Raw genomic sequence first — 25398 nt, forward strand, 5'->3', positions numbered from 1 at the left:
CACCACAGTAGGCTAATTATCTCACAAGACTAGGTCAAAACCTTGTATATAGCTGGACCTCATACAGTCAATGTGCAAAGATGTAGTTGAAAACTTTTGTGGAACCACTGTAAACAACTACTTTCAATGGAAAGTGCATAAATTATGTCGCTAGATGACGTAATATGCCAATTAGCATATTCATGACATTATTGTGTTGTATTTGCATTCTGCCTAGGGTTAGATGGTTTCAGTTCTTTATCTGTTTGCTTCTCTCCTACTCTCTGTGCTCACATATACAGTCATTTAATACAGCTGAGTTCCCAATAAAGCTGTTCTCATTTATATGTTTTTCTGTTTCTGTTGTCAGAGAACGGAACAAGTATGAAGTAGTGGCTGAAATGCGCCCCATTAAGACTACATCAGCCATCAATGCCAAGCCATTTCCAAGCTGCTGCTCTGTGCTGCTAAAATCCAGATTTGATAACCACAATACTGTCTGACAAAATCACCAGATACATAAGTTAAAGATAATGGCCTTGGTGTGATTTTGGCTATATTGTTAAAAATTATTACTCAGAAGCTCATTCACATCTATGTCAGCTGCCATGCGGTCAATTGAATGAAACACATAGAGAAGTGTGACTGCAGAGGCAATGACCAACCTTCTACGGAAAGTAGCTAAGCTTTGTCCAAAAAGTTGCTAGATTTGTTGCTATGTGCTTTTTTGAAATGAAAAAATCACCAAAGGGGTCTATCTAGCGGTAAAGGCGGTATGTTGCCTGTAAACGTCCCCTCTGATGAAATAATAGAAACTGTTCAGGCCAATTCATTTTTAAACAGCCAATGGGGAAATTCCAAAACTGGCTAGATTGGTAATGATGTGACAAATGATCTCTTTATTATCTAAGAATTTTAAGTAATTATTAACACAAGTTATTTCAAGTAATTTGATGTACCTATAAAAAGGCTGTGACCAGCAGGAAAAAGTTTGCATGGGCACCTGCAAAATGTAGGAGATTGCTGCTGGAATTGGATAAGAGTGGTTTGGCATATGCAGGAGGTATAACAGACGTTGAGATGATGTATAAATATCAGCCTGCCGTTGTTTATAAGTCACAGAGAGAGTTGCTAGATGTTGCTGACACATCAAGCAGCGACATTGGGACAGTGAAAAAACAATCTAAATACTGCATCTTCCTAACACATGTTGATTATATCGCCCGCATATCGCAGCAACATATATGTTCTTACTGGGATTGAATCTTCAAGCGCTGAAATACCGCTGCAACGGCAGCACTAAACCAATGTATGTATATGACTGAGTGATAAATACAATATTTGCAGTGGGTGGATAGACCATGTTCATCTCCTTTATGTAATCAGAATACTTTGGGGGGAGCTGGAGGTCTGTGACATTAATTTTGTTTTTCAGTGCGTAGGTTTCTCAGTGCCAACCACCAACTTTATTTGTTTTGCTAATTTCAAAACAAGTGGGACTAATTAATTCATTGGGTGCATGGAGGCTTTTCAGGCAGAACTTTTCTCTGCTCTTCAGCTGTCTCTGAGCCTCTCCTGGGATCTAAGTGTTTGTCCCAAAGCTGTAAATTGAGCTGTTGTGCTGATTACCAAGGTGACAGACACACACACACACACACACACACACACACACACACACACACACACACACACACACACACACACACACACACACACTTTAACTGAAACACAAGTGATTCATGTGTCTTTTGGTATCCTGGGCGGACCCTGTAGCAGTTGATAATGCTGTAACTGCTATGTACAGTTGGCTGAGACATACCTGAGCTTTGGTCTTTCCCTCCAAGGTCAAACAAAAGTATTTGCTATTGTTTCCGAGCATGAGCCAACCATACAATATGAGTTTAGAAGATCTGGTGGCAGATGAAAAATATCATCCCTGAAAATATGTCTTTGGAGTCAAAATGAAACAAGCTTAAGGTGTAAATAACCTTTTATTATGTGCAATTAACAAGCAGCTATTACAAATCACAGCTGCTCTGTGTGTCAGATACATTAATGACTATCTCTCTTATTGGAGAAATTAATTATTTACAGTGCACTGGCAGAGAATGAAATCCCACAGGAAGAATTTTGTTTCAGTGTAACAGAGCTGCAGAAGGGAGTCTGATGGAAAGCTTATGATACACTATTTTCTCTGTGTGGAGGAGGGGGTGTGTTCAAACGCAGAGCCTGATGGTGATTCTCTGCAGCAACGCTTTTTCTATTTCATGTAATCATAAAACGCTATTAACCATATAGCAAACACAATGCACAGTGCCTGGGTATGAACTGGTTTCACTGGGAACTGGGAACAACAATCACCTCTCTGGAATATGAATCTGCTGAACAGACGTTCTTACAATAATGGTCAAATTCTAACAAATGATGAATATTTCATTTATTGAGGTGCAGGTGTTGTTGAATGTGCCATCAAAAATATAGTAATATAAGGTGATATATCACCTTCATGGGAAGCTTTAATAATATAAAAACAATGCTGCGCTTCTAATTCATATTTTTATACAGTATTTATAATGGAACAAATAATTATCTGAATCTGTAGATCTCCTCAGCTCTACAGGACTGGTTAGCTCTTTTAGCTTATTGTTTTACAGTTTATAACTTCACGGTTTTGTTTCTCTCTCACCACTTTCATAGCATGGTTTTTGGCCACAACAGCAGCTGTTTTTAGTGAACAAGCTGTAAAAATCCACTGTCCACTACCTGCTGAACAGGAAACAGCAGGTTGTGGACACAGTGAACATAGTGGAGCATTTGCAGCTAAAGAGTTACTGTATAGTTATAGTTCAATACTGACTCATTTTGACAACAATACTCTTAATAGAGACATTTGTCCACCCACGAGAGACCTTTTTAAAATATTTAAAATATATTAAAATATATTTTAATATATTTTTTAATTAAATGTATTAATGCATGAGATCATTCTTTTGAAAACTGCTTTATAACATTATTGCATGAATTTATAGATCCTCCTAATCCCACAGGGTTTCCTGACTGGAATTACGAGTGTCTTGGGGCCTGGGATGCCATTGGTCAAAAGGTCAGTCACACAGGTCAGATGATATCAAGCTGCCCTAAAACAGTTCTAGTCAGTATTCATAAAGTTGATGAAATTGACTGCCCTGTAAGAACACACTTTCCACAGCAGAAAGATGGCGTCTGTCTACAACAGTGCTCACCAGGGAATAAACTCTGCTGGACAGCTGTGGCTCAGGAGGTTGAGCGGGTTGTCCACTAACCAGAAAGTCAGGGTTTGATCCCTGGCTCCTCCTGTCTGCATGTCGAAGAGTCCTTGGGCAAGATACTGAACCCCAAATTCCCCCCGATGTATCATAGGTGTGTGAGTATGTTTGTGTGTGTAGAAAGCGCAGAATGTATAGAAAAAAAGAGTGCTGTATGAATGTGTGTGTGAATGGGTGAATGTGGCAGAATTGTAAAGCACTTTGAGTGGTCGATAAGACTAGAAAAGTGCTATATAAGTTTACCATTTACCCACAGGTTGAAAGTGGAACTGCAGGGGAAGACAGCAAAGGAGCTACTGCAATGCCACCTGCTGGCCATAGACCTCCATCATATACTGGATTGTTGGACCAAGCCTTAAAGATATTTACGCAAATAACTCAAGAGATGCCATGGAGCCCAAAAACTATGCAGAAAGGATTGCAATTTAACTCAACTGCCCTACTATGCTCCACCTGCCAGAGCCAGAGGCAGACACAGATGCAGAGGTAGAGGCCGTTGACGAGGGACAGATAGGAGCTTCCCCTACAACAACAGAGAGGAAGCTGATGTTTGCTGGAGATGCAATCCAGTAGGCCACAGTGCTAGAAACTGCACATATACGATACCAGAGTTGTCAGATGGTGAACGAGGAATGTTGCGCCCACCATCTGGCAATGTGTCCGTGAATAGACCATTTGGAGACATGACATTTGTGATGGTCGATTCCTGACTATCTACAAAGGTCTCAACTCCTGATAACACTTGTCAGGAGGAGAGTGAAAAACCTCAAACAAATCTCTTAAGTGGATGGATCAGCTTGAAGGCTATGCTATTGTCACTGATATTGACGTGGTAGAATCTGGAAGACTCCCAACTCATCTTTCTGCTCAGGCGGCTGAACTATTTGCTCTAACGCAGGCATGTATTCTTGTACCTAAAAAATCTGTCAATACACTGTTTATCTGTCTACACTGACAGTAGGTATGCTTTTGGAGTTCTCCAATACTTTCGGATACTATAGAAAAACAGAGGCTTCCTTACATCACATGGAACATCCATTCAACATCATCAGCCTGTCAAGAACCTTTTTGAAGCCACCCTACTTCCATCTGAGGTGGCTGTTTGTAAGTGTCAAGCACAAGTTAAGGTTTCAGATACTGTATGAAAGGAAACTAAATCTGGTGCTGTGTGGGGGTGCTGTTGAAAGAGCTAATGGCATGTTGAAAAATAAGCTTCAAAAAATGATTGACGAGAATCAATTAGATTGGGTCTCCTGTCTCCCTCTTGTATTAATGTATATGAGGGGAAGATGTCATTCTACTACAGGTCTGTCGCCACATGAAGTTCTGACAGGGCAGAGTTATGCCAGTTGGTCAGAACCTGTACTGGGGAATGCTTACTGATCAGATACTTGTAGATGAGGCCATAGTGGCCTACTGTAGGCAGTTAACCCGTAAAGTGAGTTCTATCTCTGCACATCTGAAAGCAGCCCTTCTATTGGCTCTGAGAGAGGGAGAAACAGCCCATCCTTTCCAACCTAGAGACTGGGTTCTGGTGAAAGATTTGAGGTGGTGACATTGACAAAAACCACGTTGGAGAGGTCCTGCTCACTACAGCGACGGCAGTTAAAGTGAAGGAGAGGATAACGTGGATCCATGCATTACATTGTAAAAAGGTACCAATACCGTAAGAAGGAAGTGGCCAAAATGGAGCCTCTGATCTTGGCCACTCGTTGGAGGGTCATATAACCTCCAATGTTACCCTGAAAAGTAAGTATGACTGATTTAGTGGAGCCAACACAGACGGAAAACACTTCCCTAATAGAATCTTTTGGCATAATCAAGAGACTTGCTTTACCCAAGCTAATGCTAACTGAAGATGTGAATGAGCAAGAGGACGATGATTATTTACATCCAATTGAGGTGGATCATGAATTATTTTGATTGTAGATGCCACAGATAACATAACAGATGTTATTTCTGCTTTAAACCATTACCAGTCTGTTTTGTGGGACAGATTCGGCTCTACTGACCCATTTTACAGCTGGTTAACTGACAGTTTTGGATCATGGGGAGCAGGCATTTTATGGCTAAGCCTGCTTTTTATTGGGACCACACTGTTGTTTTTCTTAATCATTTTGTGTTTTCTGAGTTGTGTTAAAGCCATGGTAGGCGAACTTATTCACTTTTTGTGATACTCCTATAGAAGTTTCAAGGTCTCTGTCAGGGGCCTTAGACAGATGTTTTATGATTCCAGGGGGGCCTACACATGGAGCAGCCTGTCGCCTTACCATAAATGGAAATAAGCCAAGCTATGCCTGTCTGATTTTCAATTTATGGCCAGTGAATGGGAAGTGCGTGACTAGTGACTTAAGTTTCTATCCTATTGGATGATGTGTTTGGATAGAAGTACAGATAACCAATTGGAACTAAGTTTTAAACTCAATTATAACTCATTCCAAAGCCTGGTTCTTAGTCTTACACATCCATCATGGAAAACTTTAAAACCTATTCTATTCGTTATGGTGTACTGCGCTCCTGACCCATACTCAGAATTTTTATCAGAATTCTCAGAGTTTTTATCAAGTTTAGTCCTTAGTACAGATAAAGTATTTATAGTAAGTGATTTCAATATTCACATGGATGCTGATAATGATTGCCTTAGAATTACGTTTATCACATCGTTAAACTCAAATGGCTTCGCTCAGGGTGTAAATAAACCGTCTCACTCTTTTACCCTGCAGCTTTTTTACAGACTGTGTGATGATTGGTCCCAGAACTTGCTGGTATTTATTTGAATCTATTCTTCCCTCAACCAGTGAATTGTTCCCTGTGCCATTGGCTGGAACACAAGCCAAAGCATGACTGATTCACCCCTGTGCTTAACAGTTGGAGAGCTGCTCTTTTCATGAAATTCTGCACCCTTTCTTCTCCAAACATACCTTTGTGTTACCAGAAAAATTCTATTTTAAGTTCATCAGTCCAAAATGCATCAGGCTTGTTTAGATGTTCCTCTGCAAACTTGTGATGCTGGATTTTGTGGTGAGGATGCAGGAAAAGTTTTCCTTTGATAAGTCTTCAATGAATGTCGTATCTGTGCAGGCGTCGCTGCACAGTAGAACAGTGCATCACCAATCTAGAGTCTGCTAAATCTTCCTGAAGGTCTTTTGCAGACAAACAGGGGTTTTGATTTACCTTTCTAGCATCTTCTCTTAAAGTTTTCTTGGTCTTCTAGACCTCAACTCGACTTCCACCATTCCTGTTAACTACAATTTCTTAATTGCATTATGAAATGAAGAAAAGGCTATCTGAAAACGGTTTGCTATCTTCTTATAGCCTTATCCTGCTTTGGGGCCTCAATTACTTTAATTTTCAGAGTGTAGCTGCTAAGGGGAGCCCATGGCTGTTGATTGTTGGGACAAAGTTTGGGGAGTCAGAGCATTTATAAAACCTGTAATAACTTGAAATTTTCATTACTTGGCCTTTCTTAACAATGACTGTGAACAAGCCATAGCCCTAACAATCTAATTAAGGTCTGAGACCTTGATAAAAGTTATCTGAGAGCTCAAATCTCTTGGGGTGTCCAAACTTTTCTTTATTTCACTTTATAATTGTACAAAACAAAAATACTACTCTAATCTTGCTGAGAATCTTGAAAATAATGTTTGGAGATCACTTCGTCTTCTACTCACTTAATTATTCACAGTAACAGAATTTTGACCAGGGGCACCCAAACTTTTTCATACAACTGTATATTAGTGCCACATATGAGTATATGCGAAATGCAAATATGACTTTTTTGTTAATCTGATTTGCTTCTAACATTATGCGGAAAGTAAGAAAAACTAAACTGTTCATTTTATGGTATATATAACCTGGACATTAGTAAGGACTGAATCAGACGTTGGAATGTGTAATCATAGTATTTATTTAGGTGCAACACTTTGGACTCTAAAACATCAAAAAGAAGAAGCATGTCAGCCTTTCAGAGGACAATAACTCTATCACAACTGTAGATGATTTTTTCTAATACTTGCTGGTATTAACTGCTTTCTTGTAGATCCACCAGAGGTCCCTGCCTGGCTCTGAGCTGGCTCATAACAGCTGCCATTAATGAGGTCCAAGCAGCCCTTTTCTGTCAGCTCCTCAGCCTGTGGATGTATGTGTTTTTGTTTAGACTAGCTTTTTATTAACATTCAGCCAGTTAAATTTTTAAATTCATCTTTTTCTCTCCTTTTCAGGCTTCCCAATTTATTTTGAGGTTACAAACGTAAACACTGGCTGGATTATATTCAGAGTCAATGTTGTTTTTTTTTTAAATGAATGAGGCAACACATTTCTTAATGACAGCAGAGTCGCAGGGATGCAGATGGGGTGAATATATGCATGCAAAGTTCACAACCGTCACTCCAGAGACTGGGGCTTGCATCCTGACTCTTGTCTGGGGTTTAGGCAACAAAAAGATCTTGGTTAAGGTTGGGAAAAGATAGTGGTTTCCCTTAAATGTTAATAAACATGTTGTGTCAGAAGTCACAGTGAACTTTTCTGTATTAAAAAAGACCACAATCTTAACTTTTCTTTATTAAACAAGACCACAAACTTAAACTTAACCAAGTTCTGTGAGTGTCTAAACATAAACATAAAAAAGCTTGATAATGCTGGAGTCACCAGAAGTTGATATTGTCCTGCAAGATTGCATATTTTGGTGGAAAAATAAAATGAAATACGTTTTCAATGAACATTTTACTGGTACGGTCAGTCTCAACATTTTTGTGACTTGCCAAATATGTTAATTACAGTCCTGATTGAAATTATTGGCAACCCTGAATTTTAAGTACAGAATTTTGAATATATTCAGAAATAAATACAAATTAATCAATTTGTATAATCGAAATATTTTAATAAAATGTCCAAGGCTACTGAAAAAAACAAAACAAAAAAACACAAAACAAAACTTGCATTGTAGTCAAATAATATGAACATAAAATGTACACCAGACACAATTATTGGCACCCTTCACTATTATTTTTTTTGCAGAACCTTTGCCTTTCTGCCACTGATATGTGTTCAAGCTCTTTTAAATTTGCAGGAGTCCTTTTTGCAATGGCAGATTTCAGATCTCTCCAAAGGTTTTCAATGAGATTTAGGTCAGGACTCATTGCTGGCCAGTTTAAAACCGTCCATCTTTTCCTTGTCAACCATTCTTTTGTGCTGCAGGATGTGTGCTTTGTTTCATTGTCCTGCTGAAAGACCCAAGACATTCACCTCAAGCCTAGTTTTCTGACACTGGGTAACACATTCTGCTGTAAAATGCCTTGGTAATCTGATTTCGTCAGTCCTTTGACACATTCAATGTCTCTAGTACTAGAGGCAGCAAAGCAGCCCCACAGCATGATAGAACTTCCACCTTGTTTCATTGTGGGTAGGGTGTCCTTTTCCTTTTGGGCTTCATTTCATCGCCTTAAACAAACTGATGCTCTGCATTCCCAAAGAGCTCTTCTTTGGTTTCATCTGTCCATTGAACATTATCCCAGAAAGACTGTAGCTTATCTATAAAAGTTTTTGCAAACATTATTCTTGCCTTTTTGTGCCTTTCTTTTAATTGTGGTGCCGTCCTTGGCTTTTGCCCATGTAGCCCTACTTGGTTTACTCTGCGGCGTAGGGTACAGGCTGAAACCACCACTCCAGATGGCTCCTGGTCAGCCTGAAGCTCTTTGCTTGTCTTGCGTGGTGTAGAGTTTCCTCTTATCACCACATTCTGGAAGCATCTTGACAGTTTTATGACTGTGAAACTATTTGATAGCATTATGAATTGTTGAAACAGGGATTTTAAGATCTTTGGCAATCGCCTCATAGCCTTTGGAATTGTTATAGCATTTTTTATACTCTCAGACAGCTCTCTTGTCTTCACCATTGTGAAAAAGAAATTGGAAACAATCAGCCCTTTTTTATTCAGTGAAATCGTGGCTTGTCATTAAAAGGAGCAAGTTGAACTTAGCCAAATTCCTGTGGTGGCTGGTCATTCCAAGGAGCAAGTTTCTGTTTGCTTGGTCTCTGTCGTGACACCATTTCATCCAACTGCACATCTTCATTTGCCACAGCCCCAATTATAATCCCAAGGACGATCTCTTCTTGAACTATGTCATCCATTCCTTGTATCTCAGTTGAACATTGTGGTTCACTTCATGTGAGATCTACAACTGGGGTTGAGGTTAACTGCAGCCCTGCTTCCTCTTCCTCTGAGGACAGCTCTTCTTTTCTCATTTTGGTACAAATATACAGTCTGGGGATCTTACCTCTGCTTTCCAACTACAACTGATCCACAGTGCCTGAACTGCTGACCTGTGTTTGAGAAGATTCAATTTCAGTTAAATAATATGAGAGCTTTTCTTTTTTTAGAAAAAAAATTTAGGAAAAACAGGTTTTCAGCAATTTCATTCACTTCGTCTACTGTTTCATCCTTATCGATTGGTCAGGTGTCTTGTTGCTACAGCACTGATTGTCTTTGCTTATCTTCTCTTTTTAATCAAAGTCCATCTATCCAAGCTCAACCTGTCTCTCTTTTTTTAGCATTCAATACCAAGCTGAGTACCATCTTCAGAAAGCGGAAATGCTTTTAAGCATTAACAGGTATATCTTGAATTTTTGTGTTTGTGTGAGACAGCAAGGCAAGCAGGGGCTGCAACTAAATGCTCTGCACACTACTCTACATTGAAATAAGATTTTGCTTATTTTACATAGTAAAGAAATTACATCAATATGTGGTGGTCAATATTGATATTTTGGTGGGCTGCTACACATAAATGTATATATGGTAAAACACTGTACCTGGGTGTTTCTGCAACTACTTTTGATTCTCCCAAATTAAAAAAAAATCAGCCTCTCTGAATTTTAATATTAACCATCACAATCTATAGTCATTTCTATCTGGATCATTTTTATTTTTTATGGTTTTCATCATTTATTCCTACAAAATGTCCTTACATTACAACAAAGTTCATTTATACATTTTCCTTATTCAATTTCTTCAAAATTTTAATATATATAAATTCATTTTCATCAAGCGTTGCACATCATTGTAAATACTGACATAAAAAAATAATTTAAAAAAGGGGATTTCATGGTTTTCTATACGCAGTGGAAAATTTAGACAGTATCTGTCAATTGTCTTCATACAAAAAGATTAAATATATTGCTTTTCATGACAGATATTGAAATTCTAATGTGTAAATCATCTCTGCTTAAGTGTTAAAATAATTTTTGCAATTAAAAAACATAATAATAATTCAAGTAAAGTATCGCTACGGTTATGACATCTTGTGTAAGGACACAATGTTGATGGTTATTGTTAATAATGTTAGATTAACAATAGGCTACTGTAGAGAACAGGAACAGCCAAAAAAAACAGAAGGTATTACATTTGTCAAAGATAGTAGATAGTAGTATTGTAGTAATACAAACTGGGTCAAACTGATTTCCATGTTTCAAAAATATTACAGCCTAAAGTTGATGTGACACAAACATTAATACTAATACACTAACACAAACCCATTAAACTAACAGCATTTCACCACAGGGTTACATTTGTGCAACTATTTCTCATTTCAGCATAAGGAGTCAACTCATTGCAACTTTGAGGCCTTATCTAGGGTTTCAAATGTGACATGTTTATGTTTAGTTTACAATATTTACAATATACTGTAATATACACTCACCAGCCACTTCATACTTGTACAATCTAATGTGATACTATACAACAAGCTCTTCCATAAATACTGCCTTTACAAATATAATAAAGTTAGGTTTTGATTTACACTGTCAGAGAGATATTAATTAAACTACATCTTTATTCATGATGTTGTACTTTGCAGTGTTGTTGAGAGGGACTGCATTATACTGAGAGTAGTTCCTAACATTTTGTCCACCCCATTTACATACATGAAAAGGGCTGAATATTAGAAACACTTGCACTTGCACTATGCACTTATAATAGAGGAATAAGTAAAATAACCAAAGCATTCATTTGGACCTGTGCTGCTGCTGGAACTAGTTCATTGTTGAGGATACACTCGAGTACAAGAGACAGTGTGGTTTTTACACAGGATGTTTGAAAGGATATCCTCTTTTGACCCCTCTGCTCTTATATTTCCTACTGACAAAGGAAAAAAGGAAATAGGATTAAGGACAAAATGTTGTTTTCTACCCTTTTTAGTTTTCCCTGCTGTACTAAAAACATACTGAACCGTGACCCTAAAACCAAGGTACATTCTGAACAGTAAATTTTGTGTACCATTACAGCCCTAATATATAAAATAAAATTAACATTTGACAGATATATAAACTGAAAATAAGTAAGACCATGTAAGTCTCATTCACCTGGACTGCTACATTGGTGCACATCACCTACTGTACATCACTTCTAAAATGGGAAGTCAGTCAGTCTGAGACTTCCTCTTACAGCCTGCCCCACCCTCAAGGCCCAACCTCAAAAGATTTTTTTAAAATTTTCATAGTTCCCCAATCAGTGAGGGTCATGACTGTAATCATAATCAAAATCCAATAAATTGCCAAGCTCTACATAGTCCAATGCCATTTTCGTATGTTTTTGCACCATTCTTGAAGCTTCTAGCCATATGGTGCTGCCTACTAATATGTTCATGTGTTCATTTTGCCGACAGAGTATATTGATTTTTTAAATAATAAGTCCAAATTTCAGTGCATTATCAATGTACATTGCGATTACTTTGTTTGACTGTGTTATGTATAATGACTCCCTTTTTGCCAATTGTAGTATTATGCTGCACATATTGTGATGTTAGAGAGTCATCATGAGGTCAACTTGAGTATTAGCATTTCCTTATAGTCCCTGTATAGTATGGCTCTGTTTGTATAGTCATTCAACCCACATTAGTTTATATTAATAAACTAATGTGAGTTGAATGACTATAAAACAAATGAACAACATTAAGTATTAACTTAATGTTGTTCATTTGTTTTATAGGAAATCACACCTATAGTAACATATAGGAGTACTTCTGTACTCCACAGTTTGTGATTAAGGTTGTGGCGGCCGTTGTCCAATAAAAGGATTGAACCTTACCTCTTTGACTTGACATCAGCTATTTTTTTGGACACAGCACATAATTTTATTTGGAGTAGCCTCTGTCAGTCATTCCTTCAATAAACAAGATATGATTATAGTGTGCAAGACATGATCCAGCTTGTATTTCAGGTGATTCTCAGCTTATCTGAATTTCCAAAATTACTATTCTGAAAAATGAAAATCAGGATAAGAATGAAGGAGTACACTTCAATAACAGTATTAAGAATAATAACACACAAAAAGGGGATGGATGCCTATGTAAAGGGGTTTACCCCTTTTCATAGGTAAAGGGGTAGGCTTTTGGATAACAGCTTTTGGATAAATTCCTCAATAAATTGCTGCTTAATTAAGAAGGTCCTCAGCTCAGCATCCATTTTTTTTAACCGTCTGCTATGGAAAGGGGATCGAAGAAACTATAAATTCAAAACATGCATAACTTTTGACAATTGCAGAGAACTGTGGATTTGAACAGTATGTCGCATAGCAAAATTACTGTGGCTGATCTTAATTGAGAAAATTCATCTGGAGCCAGAGGATGAGGGGAGATGTCAAATTGCTGGCCTCTGCTGCTCATTTGGCAAAAAGGGCACTTGTGAATGCAATGCATGATGAGAATACTATAAATAGGCTAGTCTAATATTCATTGAATATGACTCATAGCAGCTCATATTGGCCATGGCTGGCATTGAATAATAATCACCTTATATTGACAATCACCTGTTATTTATGTAATGATACCATGATGGAATACCATTATTTAGTGATGTTGTAAATCTAATGTAAACAACTGATGTACAGACAAAGGTGTTACTTCAATGCATCCGCTAACAATCAGTGGCCAAAAACTGGAATGTTGACACCATCAGCTAATCCTAGGTGCTACTGGTATTAGTTGGTTAAAGCTTAGCAAATTGGCTATGTGGTGGCAAAATAAATAGCCAGCAGAGCTAACAGGGAGATGGTCAAATACACATTTTAGCTATCTTGTACTCTCTGCTGGATAAATTCATTTACAGAGTCTGGTTGGTTTAGTAAAAGCCTTTCTAAGACATAGCAAAAAGCCATCAGTAAGCAAACAATGGCTTAGGTTAGCCAATGAGTTGTTCTCAAAGGTTACCCATGGTTAGAGTCTTGTCATAGGTTGTTAGTCAGCCACTCAGTTATATCTACGTTACACTAACTGCCTAACTTAGTAGCGCAAGATAATTCCCTTTCCCTCTGACATACACACTGATGGAAACACACACCAAGGGGGCTATTTCTGGCTGTGTCAGTTTGTGACGAAGTTATTGATTTTTGACTGAATCCTCTCCACAACATTAATAGTGATGTATAGTTAATTATAACTATTGCAATGGTTATCTGGTGAGAGTTGGTTTGCGTTTTACACCCCTATCTATCTAACACTGTGGTAACGTTAAGCTTTTATTAACTGGAACTACAAAATTACCATCATGCAGATGATGATTATTGTTAGTGTTTACATACCTGGTTATCGCTCTCCAGGATGATTTACATTTTCATGATTAATGACTAATTTATGTATTATGTATTTAATTTATATATTTACACTAATTAATTGATGACTTAATTAATTCACTTACTAGCTAATAATCAACTTAACTTACCCATACTTGAGGTAGGTGCAATGACCTTATACTTTGGTGAGAAAGGCTGGTCTTTTGTGCTGGCTCTCTGTACATACACTTATCTCTTGCACAAAAATTAATCAAAACGTGGGAACGAATAAATCAAAACATGCACATGAGTGAATGGACGTCACTTGTAACTTGTTTGGGATGGTCACATGATTTTTGGTGTAGTGAAGCGAGGCTTCCAAGCATTTTGCCACAATACTTCTGCCTCGAATGGTCAATAATGTGTCATTTCATCTGCTTCAAATATAACATCATTATAATATAGCAGGATTATCAGCAGGCCCATGTGTTGTGTTTACTGCCACCTGTCACAACCTGGCTCAGAAAAATGGACCACACATGACTTTTTCGCGGAAGATTTACTTAACAAAATATGAATTAACTAAAGGCAATGTAAATTATGTAAATTACTAACATCAGTAGTTTGAGTGCATGAATGAGCGGAAAGTGAAATGTAATGAACAAAGGAAATGATCAAAAAGCAAAACCCCAAACAACAAAGCATATACCCAGAGAGAGAGAGAAACTGATCCCCCATTTTATATAGCTGATGAACAGCCAGCATATGTGTTAATCACCATAGATCATATGCAATTCCTGCACTCCCAAAAAAGGAAAAGGAGGGCAGTCAAGAGGGCCATCACACCCCCATCCTCAAGAACAGGTTTCTACCATGTAATCTGAAAAATATTCTAAAGTATTACCAAAGTTAAACAATTTCAAGGTATGTCTCAGGGTATGAAAAATATCAATCTAATCCTCAATGTTAAAATTTACGATTAGGTAGAATATATGGGCCATTCTACTGAATTGGTGCAAACTGCTGTCCCACAACCAAAAAACATATTTAAAAAGCATTTAAGTTTAGATATTTACTAAGATCCTTCTGTTATCTATTGAAACCCAAAATAATATTTGAGATAGCAGTAAGCTTAATATAGAAAATCATCATTTATAGGGTACTTTCAATTGGGAGGTTGCTGTCCTGAACACCAACCCTTAAATTTCAATTTATGAAATTGATACTGAAAACAATTTTGCAAAATTTCCCATTGTTGCTTTTAAAAAAGATCTTTTTGATTATTTTTAAAGTGAAGGTAAAAAAATCATGACCTTAAGGAATATCACTACCAAACACCGGTTTTCTGAAGGTAAGCCAAATTTTTGGGTGTTTTAAAAAATGTAGTGTTTATGTGTGTACAACTGTTCAGAACTGTGCTACCTAACCATATGCTGACTAGCATCTTTGAGATATAACACTTATTTAACGGTGGAGTCCACAATTCTAGCGAAAGGTTGTTGAGTTGAGCTACACAGCCAATGAAATAACATCCCTGAGGAAACATGTCGATTGCCTGGATTTGTGTCTGGTTTGGTCTGATCCACTTTGTTTCCCATTTACAGAGCCAGGACTATCTACAAACACCATATGCCAATATACCTCTTCTTGTTTAGATCATACAAACTTGAAGGTAGTGAAAAATTTTGGGAGAGGAAAAATATTCTAAAACTGTCAACATGAGAATTATAACTGCAAGCAACATTGAACAGTCTCTCACACTTTGAGCCCGTGGGGGGAGTGGCAGCCACATTGTTAACGCAGGTCGTACAACATGGCTCTATATTTGCATGCTCTTTGAATACAGAAACAATGAGTTAAACATTATTTACTGTGTCCACCAGTTGCATATTTGTGTTGTACATGAAGGCAAGGATGTGCATAAATAGACCCTAAAAGGGGCTTTAGCCCCTGTCCTTTTGTCCTCAGATGTGACAAGCTTCATAATATAGCATTATTCAGGTCCTAAAGCCTTTCTGACCTCATGTGAGATGGCTCTGGTCAACCTGCTAGGAGGAGTGCATAAATATATAAAACATGTAATTTCCTGTTGCCAGTAGGTGATGTTATGACTATAACTGAATATTGGCATTCAGTTCTGTTGGAAAAATTCTTACCCTTTATGCTCATGACTGTGTATTGACCTCGTATTATTACTTGTGTGAGAATCTGTACAACTCTCTCATGACATGGGCCCAGGGGAGGAGGTGAATGCTGGAGAGGAAAAGGGCACTCTTGTTCTTCTCCTCAGGGCCATCTCACTTGTCTATCCCTGTATTATAAGCAAAGAACTATCTTCACCATGTGTCTGATATATGTCAGAGAGAATACAAGCCTCGGTCCATCTGGCATTATAAAAGTCTCATGTGAACTCTGTATTTTTGAACATTTGCACTGAACACTCTGTGTGTAACTTGTTCTCTTGCCGCAAGAATAAACCACCTACTCTTGTGAATTTCAGATGGTGTTCCTGAGTTTATTTTAGAATTTCCCTATCAAGATCTTTATATTTGATTAACAACATTTCATTTTTATGGCGAAACATAAAAAATTCTCCATGTCACCATGGACATGCTGTTCAACAAAAACTCAAAAGCTTAGCAATTTATGATCACAAAGGTCTTTATATTGCACTGAGCAAATTTGAAGTCGATCGGATCAATTCTCTAGAAGGAGTTAATTCAAGTACATCGCCTGTAAATGGCAAACACTGTGCCAAAATGCAATTCCGACCAATTTGCGATGGATTTTTTCAACCTGCTAGGAGTACAAACAATAAAACATTACATTCCTTATTGCCAGCAGGTGGCGCTATGACTATAACTGAATATTGGCATGTGCATGTTTTCACGCTGGGACTCTTATCAAAAATGTGAAATTTGGTGCAGATTGGACTCACAATCTTACAACAATAAAGCATCATCAAAGTCTTCAGGATTTTCTGACCGTGTTTGAAGTGGATATTATCAACCCACTAGGAGGAGTACTTTAAAGTATAAAAAACGTCATTTCCTATTGCCAGATTGTAAAGTGCATATTTGAGTTAAAACTACTTCGTCTTTCATGGCAAACATCATATAAATCGCCCCTGCCGCCATGAACATGTTTTTCAATGAAAACTCAAGAGCTTCGCAATTTAGCATTGCGAAGGACTTTTAGATTGCATTGACTACATTTGAAGTTGATCTAATCACTTTTCAAGGAGGAGTTTACAATGCACATAATGTAAATAACAAAAACTGTGCCAAAATTGCATGGTAAATTTAAAATGGCAGACTTCCTGTTGGGTTTAGGGAATGGCTCTAAGAAACTTTTTTGTAAGTCTTGCGATGTTACATGTGCCTACTGAATTTTGTACATGTACATGTAGTTGAAACATACCACAAGGGTTACTCCATTTAAAGTTTTCTAGGGGGCACTATCGAGCCATTTTGCTTCACCTATGCTTAAGACCAATAAAACATGTAAATATTCACGACAACCGACACACGTGCAAAGCTTCCTCAGTTTTTGAGCACCTTTAGGCCCTCATAAACAAGATTCGTTTGTCCTAATAATAATAGTAATGATAATAATTAAAGCTGCAAGCAGCGTTGATTGGGCCCTTGCACCATTATGAACATTGGGGATCCTGGCAGGATCCTGGTTGACGCCGCTGTGCACTTTTGCATCCTTTGGAGACTGGGCAAACGAGTAAGATGTTGTGGTGGCGAACATGACATATTGCATATTTTGTGTTAATTCATGCATTATGCTGTTGTATATTAAATGTAGACAAGATCAAGAAACCTTTATGTAAATAAAATCATGATTGTCACAATAAGCTTAAAAGGTTTTATTTTTGTGTGTAATTCTCTAGCACATTTCTGATTGCCCTAATTGATACATACTTCATAGTATAAAGGCAAATAATTCCCTTACACTGCAACTAACAAATATTTTCATTTTCTATTTATCCCCTGATTATTTTCTTGATCAATTGATTAATTATTTAATTTATGAAACGTCAAAATATTGTAAAAAATTGCCCATCATACTTTATCAGAGTCTAAGGTGTCATCTTCAGATGTCTTGTTTTGTCCAACTACCAGTGGTAAACCCAAAAGTATTTGATTTAAAATGATACACAAAAGAGAAATGCTAAGAATTCTCACCCTGAGAGGGTGGAATTAGCAAAAGTTTATCTTTTTTACTTGATAAATGACTGAATTGATTAACCTATTATCACAATTGTTACCAATTTTCTGTCAGTCGACTAACTGATTAATCAAATCATTTTTCAGCTCTAGTGCATCAACATGTTATTATATTTATGAGAAAAATAAAGAAAAAGTGTGAGAAACCTCGGCATGAAGTTACTGAAAATGGAGATAGAGTTATTTTTGCTTCAACCTTGTGCTTTGTTTCTGTTTTACTGTGATTTGACAGTGTGATCACACTGCAGTTTGGTTGTTCCCGCTGAGAGATTTTCATGTTCTCTGTCCACACAGTGGCCACACTCACCTGTATGAACAGCCTTCTGCTGACCTGATTGTTGTTATGATGGTTATCTGAAAGCATGGTATGAGCATGTGAGTTGTTTCCCTGAGGCCAGCAGTTCTCTGTCTGTGTTATCTGCTGTCAGACAGTTGCTCTTATCAGCCAGGATGTTCATCTCAACTCTACTTCTCCACAAAACGCAGTCACATGCTCCTGGCATCTATTATCAATCCTGACATTTAAATGTGGCATCTGCAGAAGAAAAGGACTTCATTTTTAATATGCAATATGGAAGTTGTTTGATTTTTTAAGGGAAATTGAGGTATATAAAAGGTATCTGGATGTAACTCCAATTGTAATAGTGCCAGTGTAGCAGTTTTACTGCTGGATAATCCAGCTGAAGCTCTTAAAGAGTGTACTTCACACAACACATTTAACGAATAGACTCTAACTACATAAAGAAATAAAGCTTGTACAGCTGTACACCCCTTGTCTGACCTACATTACAGCAATGCAGTCTTATACAAAAACCTCTTACCTCGAATCTTGGTCAAATAATTTTAACAGTGATGCGAAGCACAAAACACACAAAGGAAAATTGCCAGTGAACATAATCCAGGCCACAATGCAACTTATTTTGCATTAGAAGTACTAAAGAATATTCTTTGAAACAGGGCTACTTAGTTCTCAGTTTGAGATACGTATAGTGCCCTTAATTTTGCCCACAGTGGAACCAAAAATGTTTTATCCATAGCATCTCTTATATGTAAAAATCCCACGATTCTTATTGTATATACAGTACAACTTAAAATAACCAGGAAAGGGCGTCACAAGTCAGATTTCCATCCAAATGTAGCACAAATTTTAACCACATGTTCAGAAAATTTACAAAATAAAATGTGTGTGAAGCCTTGTTTCTTTCCACTCCTGCTGTGTGAATATGAGTTGACTGGTTGATGGAGATAAACAGCTGGTGGAGCTAATTTCCCAGTCAGTGCCATTAAACCATTGCATAAGAAGAGGACGCAACGAAATGAAGTAATTAAAAAAGCTCTAGTCAAAGCTCAAATGATGGAATACCATGTGGGAACATGATAGAAATCTGACATTTCTGTTTGTTCCATGTATTAATATGAGGAAGGTTCCAGTCTCCTCATGGTTCCATACAGATCTGATGTTTTAAGTCACATGCTTCATTTATTCACTAAGTCTGTTTCACTTCAGGTTTTATCCACACAGCAACTTTTACACAGAAAACAACAACAAACACTTTTTACACTGATTTACACTCACACTTTTTTTATGTGCAAACTGAAAATGTGCTCAAGAACAGGAAGATGGAAACTACTTCACTGAGATGAAGAATCTCTTTTACAGGAGAGTCCTGGCCAAGACAGCAACACCACATTAAACATAAAACACTTTAATTACAGTTATGTAACACTAAATAGTTAGTTTATTAACTAATTTGTACTGAGCTATTAATCACAATACAGATTCGGTATAATTTAATAACTTTATACGATCCGATAAAAACATTTGATCAAGAAGAAGTTATTTCAGCGAACTTTTCATATTGAGCAGGTCTAGACCATACTCTTTATAATATTATTTACAAAGACCCATCTTTCCCCCATGAGCAGTCCGTGGCGACAGTGGCAGGGAAAAGCTCCCTTTTAACAGGTAGAAACCTTGAGCAGAACTGGGTGCTGGGTGCGTGGCTGCTCTACCTCTCTTACTAAGGCCCTTCTCACCCGATTGCTCAGTTTGCCAGGTAACCAGCTGTACAAAGAGTCCTGGTTGTTCCAAACTTCTTTTTAAGAATTATGGATGACACTGTGCTCTTGGGAACCTTCAATGCAGCAGAACTGTTTTTGTAGTCTTTCCCCAGATCTGTGCCTCGACACAATTCTGTCTTTGAGCTCTGCAGGCAGTTTCTTCAGCCTCATGGGTTGGTTTTTGCTCTGATATGCATTATCAGGTTTGAGACCTTCTATAGACAGGTGTATGCCTTTCCAAATAATTTCCAATCAATTAAATTTACCATAGGTGGACTCCAATCAGGTGTAGAAATGTGTCAAAGATGATCAAGAGAATTGGGAGACACCAGAGCTAAATTTCAGGTGTCATAGCAAAGGGTCTGAATACTTATGTCAATGTGATAATTCAGTTTTTCCTTTTTAGTAAATTATCAAAAACATCTAAAATTCTGTTTTCACTTCATCATTATGGGGTGTTGAAAAAAAAGAATTTAAAATTTTAGCATTGGTCTGCAAATAACAAAATATGAAAAAGTTGAAGGGGTCTGAATACTTTCTTAATGCAAGTACAGGTATCTCAAACTTTTTCTTAAGTTCAGTACTTTATTAAATGTACTTTGTTACTTCTAACCACTGGCATTGTATATACTAAGAAAAACAAATGGTCTCTCCTTAGTCATTGAAATAGAGCAGGGCTAGAAGCAACACGATGGTAACTGGTTTGACTGGCTGAACAGTTCTTTGTCTCTGGCTTTCCTTTTTTAAAGACAGTATTTAAAGGGGCATTCAACCAATTTTAGATTTCAAAGTCAATTTAAAAGTCACAATAAATACTAAGAAATCAGTGAAAACAGGATCCAGGTTTCTTTTAGTGTGCATATGTTGGCCTCAGCTGCTTTTGACCTGGAATATTCCCTTTTTTTTCTGTTTCTCATAAGTGCCACAACTTAATGGAAATACAGTACCAAATCAGCAAATTACACCTTTAATGGTCACATAAAGTGAACAAAAAATGAATAAACAGGGTCAGCATAATGAATCTGTCCTTCTGATGAATTTTGTTTTATTTGACTGTTGCTTCCTGTGACCTACAGACTGTATAAAACACAAGCACAGATTTTATATTTAGTTCTGTTGGTGAACAGTGAAATCACATGACTTTACACTAGAAATCAGATCCAAACAGAAAGCATCCTCTGGTGCATGTCAACATGAGCAGCTGTACACATGTAGTAGCATCACTCACCACACAGGAATTATTAAAATGTTTGACCCCAGAGAGTCCAGAGTCCAGTCAGAGGCTGAGGGAGTTGTCCTCTCTGTTCTCCCTCCTGGAAACCAGCTCACGTGACGAGGGCAGCATGTCTCTCAACATACAATGACTGGCCTTTCTTTTGCACACAGTCCCTTTATATCTACAGGTTGACTTACGTATATATATACACACACACACACACACACACACACTGTAGCACAGGACGTCTGTGGTTTTCTCATACTCTTTGCTCACTTATCTTATTAGCTGTCTTCTCTGGCTCCTGATCATTATTTATTGAATACTGCAGTGTTTGAATTGCACTGTGGCTTTTGGGCATTGTTTTCATGGAAAAATGCCTAATATTTCACACTTCCAGCTGTGAAATATGATCTGCACAATGAATGGGCATATGTTAGGATTTGCTGCAGGTCCTTTCAGTTAGTTTAGTCATTTGAATTTATTTTAATAATTAAAAATTTTGGACTGTTGGCCGGACAAGATAAACATTGTTAAAGTTTGAAATCATTGTAATCAGTTGAAAAAAAAAAAACCCAACACTGGTAGTGATCCAGTCGAATAAATGAAAATCTTGACTGATTGTCTAACACCTTTGACTAGTTTCAGTGCACTTCATTAAAACATGTAAGAGCTTGGCAGTTAAGTCAACAAACAGAAATCAAAACAATAAATTACAACTCAATCAGCTGTAATTGTTCTATTACATTAATTGTCTAATAGCAACACAAAGTGAAATAAACTCAAAATCCTCATAAATATATAAATACATTAAACCTAAAATTTTGAACTGCATTTAAAGTCAGATTACACTCTCCCAGTTCAGCCTCAATAATTATTTGATTTTGGTGAGCTGTGTGTGTTACTGTACTGTTTAATAAAACAAATCTATGATTAAATTGAAAATGAATGAAACAAAATACCGCAACAAACGCAAAATTAATAACTTGTAAATATGGCGTAATTTACTCCTCTCATCATTTCTCTCATCTGTGTTGTTTCCAGTCGCTGCAAATAGCTGTTTTTGGAGAAAAAAAAAAGAGCTTAAAGAGCAGGAGCTACAAACTTCGCTTTTGTAGCTCCAGTTCTGATAAAGCTAAAAGAACAGCTAAACTGTCAGTGTCTGGGCTGGTCCTTCCAACACTGTAATATTTTTGTTTAAAGTGTAATGAGCATTGTACCTCTAGCAGGGCTTTAGACATTAATTGCCACATCTTCATGTGTCTCTGGAGACTATCATACCTTTGAACACTAGATTCAGTTGACTTATGTTTGTATAGTCATTGTAACTCAGAAAAACATAATCATGGAATTTAAACTAATTCACAATGAAAATGGCTAATGAATGTGCTGTGGTCATCTGACAATAAGTGTACAGACCACAGCATGCAGGAACAGACAGAGGTACAGACAGGCTGACACACTGCCTCACTCACACCTCCACCTCGGCTTTGTATCTGTGGACAAGACAGATGAGTTGAGGGTGTCACCTTGTTGGGATAAAATCTATTTCAGAAAGCTTTTAGGGTAGGTGTGAGAGTCTTTCACCTGCTCCTCAGATGCATTCCACTGCCTGAGGCAACATGCTGCCTTTTTCACAACCATCCAAATGCTCTTGCCAACCTCTCTTTTAGTTCCACACACACACAATGTCACTTAAACGCTGTGGAGTTTTTAAAAGACACTGTGCACCATTTATGACTTCTCACCTCCTGCAGAAAAACCATCATCCCTCATGAAAATATTTGGTGTCAACAGAAGCTACAACAGCACCTCACTGCAGAACAGAAAACAGTCACAGACTCTTAACTACAGAGATGCACTGTCAACACATACCTCTCAGTGTTGAACTCTGATGGACTCATGTTTGAATTATGAATGAATGAATTTCTAGATTCTATTCATGGAGAAACTCTGCTCTAAAAAAAGCTTCTTTCACCTTAAAATTACCAACACTTCTGTGCAGTTCTTCCAAAACTGCATAGCTGTTTGTTTCAGGCCCCAGATGCCAAGAGGATAAGAGCAGGACATCATCCTACTATTCACTACTTATTTATACCTTTAGTAGAGCCGAACAATAATAATATTAATAATAATAATAATAATAATAATAATAATAATAATGAGGATGATCTTTATTTACTGCATATGGTGTCCTAGGCCTTCTGACATTTCAGATCAAAGTGTTTGGGTTGGTGGTTCATTCATCAATATTCAGCTTTCCTTCCATCATCAACAGTGCTCAACAACACACTGTAAAACATATGAAGCTTTTCAAGTGAAGTATTTGTTTGATATGTTCATCCACTTGACTGAACTGAAATAAGTCAGACAAACTTAAAGCAGCACTAATCACTTTTTTAGCAAGCTGAACATCACACACACATCACAGTTTTGATATATCATCACCTTATGTATGGTGAACTTGTCAGCAAACAGTTGTGTGTTTACAAAGCCAGCAGAGGAAAAGCAACATTAGCATTTATTTAGTTATGTTAGTGTCCACCTGAGTTAACTTTTTAAGTCCTGTTTTTCTCAAAAACAATGGACTAAAAGATGATAAAATGCTCTGCAGCACTAAGTGATAATTCTCTGTGTCAGTACGTGTGTCCACTCTTACAGTCATTTGAGCCATGGTTTAAAAAAAAAAAAAAAAATTGAGTAGAGCAGCTTTACAAAAGTTAAACCAAAAAAGTAGTATGTGACAAGAGAGTAACCAAACAGTGACAAGAGTAAGTTTTATTTTCAGTTTTCAGGTCTAGGCCCTCATGCACATGCTGCCTAATCCTTAAAGCTTTTGCTGGACTGTCAGCAGCCATGTTCAAGCTGACATACATTCAGTGTCCACTTTATTTAGTGCACCTGTACAATCAATTGTACAACCCAACAGTTTTGCCATAAATTGTGACTTCATGAAATTTTAATGTTGGGTTTTTGTCAATGCTAAAACGTAGAAGTGAATGAAAACTTCTATTACAGCGTCAACACACATTATAAACTTTAGAAAGATAAACGTCATGGCAGCGCTGTTGTATTGGACAGTATAGGTTTAAATGGTAAGTGGACTGCTAATGTAGCACTTTCCTAGTCTTATCAACCACTCAAAACACTTAAGCCAGCTCTACCTCCTGATTCACAGCTGCCCATGCATGTGCATAACAAAGTGGACAATAACTTTATATGGCTGACTGTGAGGGATGGCTGTAGAGGTTATCTTCACCATGTGCCTCATTTGAGTCATTTCCTTCGCATTGGAAACACAGTTTTTCCAGAAAATCTGTAGCCTAGTGTGCGCAGGACAGAACAAGCATGGACATCACAATGTGCCAAAACTACAACTCACTAGAAACTTACCATGAGGCCTTCTGCACTGTTAAAGATGTTGAAAACTCTGCTTTTCTCAGAGAATTACTTGAAAATGCACAATTTCAATTTGCACAAACAATCTGAGTAGAAACAGAAGGAAAAAACAGTTTTAATCAGTGTAAAAAGGTTTTCTTGTTATCTTAGGTGTATAGCTAGTTGTGTTGATAAAAGCCATAGTGAAACAGACTTGACTAAATGCTGACAACCTTGAAGCCTGTGACTTAAGTTTCACTATTTACTTCCAGGAAAGAGATGGAAACATCAGATCTGTGTGGAGCCAGGAGGAGACTAGAACCTTCCTCACATTAATACATGGAACAAACAGAAATGTCAGATTTCCATCATGTTTTCCACATGGTATTCCATCATTTGAGCTTTGACTGGAGCTTTTTGAATTATCTCGTCTCATTGTGTCCTCTTCTTCTGCAATGGTTTAATGGCAGCAACTACAAAATTTGATCAACCAGCTGTTTATCTCCATCAACCAGTCAACTCATGTTCACACAGCAGGAGTGGATGGAAACACACAGTAATTTGCATTTTCAAATGAAAAATTATAAAAGTTTTCCAGTATAACTGTTTAAGGCCAGTTCAGGTCTACACATTATGTTTTGTTAGATTCTGAGCTGCATTTAAAAAGAGACCCCACCACCATCC

The 25398-nt window shown here is 37.4% G+C and overlaps 1 long non-coding RNA gene across 1 annotated transcript; it reads left to right on the forward strand.

Moving 5' to 3' along the window:
* The first annotated feature begins 2994 nt into the window (after positions 1–2994).
* Positions 2995–4171, forward strand: LOC120794055. Its single transcript, XR_005708084.1, has 3 exons — positions 2995–3082; positions 3188–3378; positions 3541–4171. It is a non-coding gene; the product is annotated as an uncharacterized LOC120794055 (long non-coding RNA).
* The last annotated feature ends 21227 nt before the right edge of the window (positions 4172–25398 follow it).

Source organism: Xiphias gladius, chromosome 1 (genome assembly GCF_016859285.1).
Source record: "Xiphias gladius isolate SHS-SW01 ecotype Sanya breed wild chromosome 1, ASM1685928v1, whole genome shotgun sequence".
Classification (NCBI taxonomy): Eukaryota; Metazoa; Chordata; class Actinopteri; order Istiophoriformes; family Xiphiidae; genus Xiphias; species Xiphias gladius.